Raw genomic sequence first — 5813 nt, forward strand, 5'->3', positions numbered from 1 at the left:
ATAACCTGTCATTTTTACTCCTGTATCCTGCACTATCCCCAGTCTATCTACCTCGGTCCTTCAATGTGTGGTTTCCAATCAGAAATTCTCTGGCTACCTGAACTCTCCCATTCTGCTTACATGTTCAAACCATTGCATGTGCATGTAATGTAACGTTAAATTTCTTTGGAGGGTATTTATCTAAAATTACTTACTATTTATATATGTAAATATGTATATATATATATATATATATATATATATATATATATATATATATATATATATATATACAGACATACATACATACAGACATACATACATACAGACATACATACATATATATATATATATATATATATATATATATATATATATATATATATATATATATATATATATATATATATATATATATATATATATATATATATATATATATATATATGTTTTGTGTGCGCGTGTACTGCGAAAAATAATGACAAAATGTAACTAAGATAGCAACTGAATCTTGCTGTTATGTAAGGACCAATATAAGCTTTAATCATTTAAGCTCAGCGCTCCCTGAATGTTGATAAATGTAGGTCAAGAATCTAGTTTATAAAAGTAACTGGCAGAATAACTAACAGTGATTTTAAATGTATGCGCATAGTTTATCTCTGACATCAAAGCTAACGGTAATGTGATTCACCTCTCAAAGGCTGGTATAAATAGCAATGAAATATACATCACCGCAAATGAAATTGCTGGTTCGTGCGGTGAAAAAAAATTATGTAAATATTTCTTCAATTTTGAGAAATATTTTCTCTGGCCAAGTCTGGAAATTTTTTATGTTAGGTAACTTCAATTCATCATTTTGGTCTTTTACTTTAGTTAATGATTTTTTTGAAACTACTTCCACATTCAAAACTATTCTGGTTGATATGCCTTAAAATTGAGTCCTATAGCATGATAACTAATTTTACATAAACTACCAAGGAACTGTATTGATAAGCAAGATTTCAGTTTTCCGTAAAAGAAAACTATTGTGCCGGCTTTGTCTGCCCGTAAGCACTTTATTCTGTCCGCCCTCAGATCTTAAAAACTACTGAGGCTAAAGGGCTGGAAATTGGTATATTCACCATCCACCCTCCAATCATCAAACATACCAAATTGCAGCCCTCTAGCCTCCTTAGTAGATTTTATTTTATTTAAGATTAAAGTTAGCCATAATCCTGCTCCTGGCAACGATATAGGATAGGCCACCACCGGGCCGTGGTTAAAGTTTCATGGGCCACGGCTCATACAGCGTTATACCGAGACCACCGAAAGGTAGATTTATTTTCGGTGGCCTTGATTATACGCTGTAGCGACTGTGAATTTTTTACTTGTTTTTTTACCGGGAAGCATAAAAATTATAATTATAGTTCAGATTTTTCCTGGCGTTTTTGTGAGTGAGTATAATTTTTGCCTTTGATAGACTCAAACTGGAGTTTTGGTTGGCTCATTTTGGGCCTCCGTGAAGATCGTTATTATTCTTAGATACTCTGATGTGCAAAATACACTGCCCGCTATTTCTTGAAAGGAAAATGCCGTAAAATTGGGGACAATGTACCTCTAAATAACCCATATATGCACAAAAGTATCTGTTTAAACAAACACGCGCATACATACACACATATATATACAGTGTATATATATATATACTTAGGTATGTATGCTTATATTTATATTTATATATATACATAATATATACATATACAAACACATATATGTATATATACACATATATATAAATATGCATGTACATGTATGTATATGTGCGTGTGTGGGGGGGGAAGCTCCCCTCACATGTCAGTGAATTGTGCTTATTGAAAGCCAAATGAAAGTAGAGGAATGTGGACCTACTCAAAGTTGGTTTGGTCATGTGAAAGGAATGAAGGACGTGTATTAATTAAAAGAGATTATATTTCAATACTGCCAGGGCATAGTAGTATGGGAAGACCTGTAAAATGGTTGATTGACTGATTATGCCTATTAAAACTGGCGTCACAACATCCAGGTTATTGACGCCGCAATGGCAATAAATAAAAACTAAAAATAAATAAATAAGTTTACAAAGAGTTTCATATAAAAATATCTACAAATATATATGTATATAATTATATTTGTTCGAATACATTAAAATGATGGACGAATGGATGGAAAGAGGTACTGGAAAGGAAGGGCATTAATGCCCAAGAAGGAGGGGCACTTCATGTAAGTGAGAGATGAACGGCAATGTCTGTAAAGTGGTTCGACACGTGCTCATGAGCTCTTCTGTAGGTGTGCGAAGCAGTTAATACTAATATTCTGCTGCTAAACTAAGAAGGGTAGAATGAAGGTGATTGGCCCGACAAGATCTTTTCTCTGGAGTTTTGGGGTTGTATGAGGGTTACTGTTTGACCAAGAGCACCTCTCTGAGGTCATGTGGAAGCATTTAAAATGACTGACTGACTATTAGAACTCCTCCGGGGTGTATGAGGGTTACTGTTTGACCAAGAGCACCTCTCTGAGGTCATGTGGAAGCATTTAAAATGACTGACTGACTATTAGAACTCCTCCGGGGTGTATGAGGGTTACTGTTTGACCAAGAGCACCTCTCTGAGGTCTTTGGGGGCATTTAAAATGACTGACTGACTGACCAACAGAACTCCTCTGGGTTTGTAGGAGGGTTACCGTTTGACCAAGAGCACCTCTCCGAGGTCATGTGGGAGCATTTAAAATGACTGACTGACCAATAGAACTCCTCTGGGGTTGTATGAGGGTTACTGTTTGATCAAGAGCACCTCTCTGAGGTCATGTGGGAGCATTTAAAATGACTGACTGACCAATAGAACTATTCTGGGGTTGTATGAGGGTTACTGTTTGACCAAGAGCACCTCTCTGAGGTCTTTGGGAGCATTTAAAATGACTGCCTGACCAATGTAACTCCTCTGGAGTTTTGGGGTAGTGTGAGGGTTACTGTTTGACCAAGAACAACCGTCCACGGGGCATAAGGGAGCACGGGGGAAGATGATCGGCCAAAAGCACTCCCCTGGGAGTGTGTTGGGCACTTCTTGGGGCTTAGGGTTGCCGCGATTGCTACTGTTCAGTCAAAACATATCTCTATGTTATGGAAAGTATGGGGAGACTTAATGGCCGAGAACTTTTGTCTAAGATTTTGAATGGACATTTGGTTGATTGTTTTACTGAAATAACATCAAGTGTGAATCTTGCCATCAGCGTATCTCAAAAGGAGTGACGAACATCAGTAAGACGGGAGAAATGGAAGAAACATGTCAAACCTTGCAGAAGTCATTCCTATAGTCAGCAATGTAAGCGGCAACCCAGGAGTGTGCTTAAGGGAGTTTAGTCAAATATTGGCTATTTTAAATGATTAGAGGCTCTAAAGTAGTCGCAGCCTCAAAAGATACTAAAGGGGCGAGATGTAAGACACACGAAAAGAAATCCAGCCAGAAAAAAGTTTTGATGTTCGAGATAATATAATACGTGCCTCGGTCACAAAGGTTGTGACCTCAACTTGTAGGTCCTATAGCTATAACCTTGGAAATTAGAGGAGAAAAACGGTTAGGTTATATAAGGTGAGTTACACTGAAGCGAAAAACCAAAAAAAAATTAAAGGCTAAGTAAAAAATTAGGGACCCATTATCACGTGGGGGTGTAACGGGTCTGAGATAATTGCTGTAACTGAATTTTTCACCTGAACTGAAGATCTGAATTAACTGGAATAACTGTTATCGTGGGCGATAAGACAAGGTCTTCCATTACGTTAAAAAACAAAGACATTCATACTGCAGTAGCTTCAGAGGTTCTTAGAGATGAAGAGAAAATTTTAAAAATGCGCCGAAGTTTCTTCGGCGCAATCGAGTTTTCTGCACAAAGTATAATGCTGTATGAAACTTTCAGCCGCGGCCCATGAAACTCAGCCACGGTCCGGTGGTGGTCTGTGTTGTTGGTACCAAGAGCGGTGCCAGAAGTTACGACTATGGTTAACTTTAACCTCAAATAAAATAAAAACTGCTCAGGTTAGAGGGCTGCAATCTGAAATGTTTGATGACATGGAGGGCAGGTGATCAACATGCCTATTAGCAGCCCTCTAGCCTCAGTAGTTTTTAAGATCTGAGGGCGGACAGAAAAAGTCTGGACGGACAGGCAAATAGCCACCTCTCAATACTTTTCTTTTACAGAAAACTGAAAACGAATTAATGCATACGCGAATACGTTTAAACATTAAAGACAATAGCGAGGACATGCGAGCGTTTACGGTGTTTAAAAACTAAATGAATGAAGGACCTCACTTTCCCACTGACCACACCGTTTCTGAAAATGAAGTATATATATATATATATATATATATATATATATATATATATATATATATATATATATATATATATATATATATATATATACAAGAACATTGGGGTCTATGTATCTTTACCTTACCATTATATAACAGCACCTTGTTTATAAAAGCATTAGATCTTCATTGGGCGGGTGGGTGGCGCTCTGGGCTAACACGCTGTTGGCCCAGCGTCCGACTCTCCGACCGACCAATGAAGAATTAGAGGAATTTATTTCTGGTGATAGAAATTCATTTCTCGTCATAATGTGGTTCGGATTCCACAATAAGCTGTAGGTCCCGTTGCTAGGTAACCAATTGGTTCTTGGCCACGTAAAATAAATCTGATCCTTCGGGCCAGCCCTAGGAGAGCTGTTAATCAGCTCAGTGGTCTGGTTAAACTAAGGTATACTTAACTTATAAAAGTATCTGAGTATGCAAAACAGAAGCAGGTTAGGTGTGGTAAGCGGAACATAGCATTTTTTCACATACATACTTTTGACAATACTGAGTTTTATTTTCGGAAAATGACACATGCATGAAAATTATAACAGTTCCTATGTGTCCAAAGAGAATTTGAGAGCCAATTTCATCCTTTAACAAGTTACCTGGAGAATGCTAAGGTTGGTTATCCAGGCTGAAAAGTCCCCGCTGATTTTGAATGAAAACTCTCTTTGGGTTTAGTGAATTTACTGTATCTCACCACTTAATAACGGATAACTGCGTGTAAAGTAAGTATACCTTAGTTTAACCAGACCACTGAGCTGATTAACAGCTCTCCTAGGGCTGGCCCGAAGGATTAGACTTATTTTACGTGGCTTAGAACCAATTGCTTACCTAGCAACGGGACCTACAGTTCATTGTGGAATACGAACCACATTATAACAAGAAATGAATTTCTATCACCGGGAATAAATTCCTCTAATTCCTCGTTGGCCGGTCGGAGAATGGAACGCGGGTCCAGCACAGTGCTAGGCGAGAACGATACCAACCCGTCCAACGAGGAACTATATAATTATATGACAATATCTCTCACGATGAAGGGCCGGGAAGAACTCACGAGTGAAATGATCTTATTGGGAATACGTAGATATGGCGGCAACAATATCTGTCAACAAACCGATATACCAAGACGAACATGAATTTCCGTTGACCTTTAAGCATATATTCAGATTGTTTAAACTGTCCATTAGGTGCATAAATCATAAAGTATGATACTGAAGTGGAAATGAATACCAGATAGACCCATTAACAAAGTGGGTGAATATGCTGTGCATTACAAAGTACAGATCTGTGGCAAAACAAATTACTTTAATATTGTTTAGCTGCCTCTGAAAAGAAGCCTACTGTGTTATGTCATATTAAAAACAATTCAAGTCCTGAGAATATTCATATTACACAAGGCAAGCATCATACTATGAAGAGGGTATATCTTGCAATGTTCGTCTGCGAAATAATGGCGTCATATTTT

The sequence above is a fragment of the Macrobrachium rosenbergii genome, chromosome 33 (assembly GCF_040412425.1).
Source record: "Macrobrachium rosenbergii isolate ZJJX-2024 chromosome 33, ASM4041242v1, whole genome shotgun sequence".
Taxonomy (NCBI): Eukaryota; Metazoa; Arthropoda; class Malacostraca; order Decapoda; family Palaemonidae; genus Macrobrachium; species Macrobrachium rosenbergii.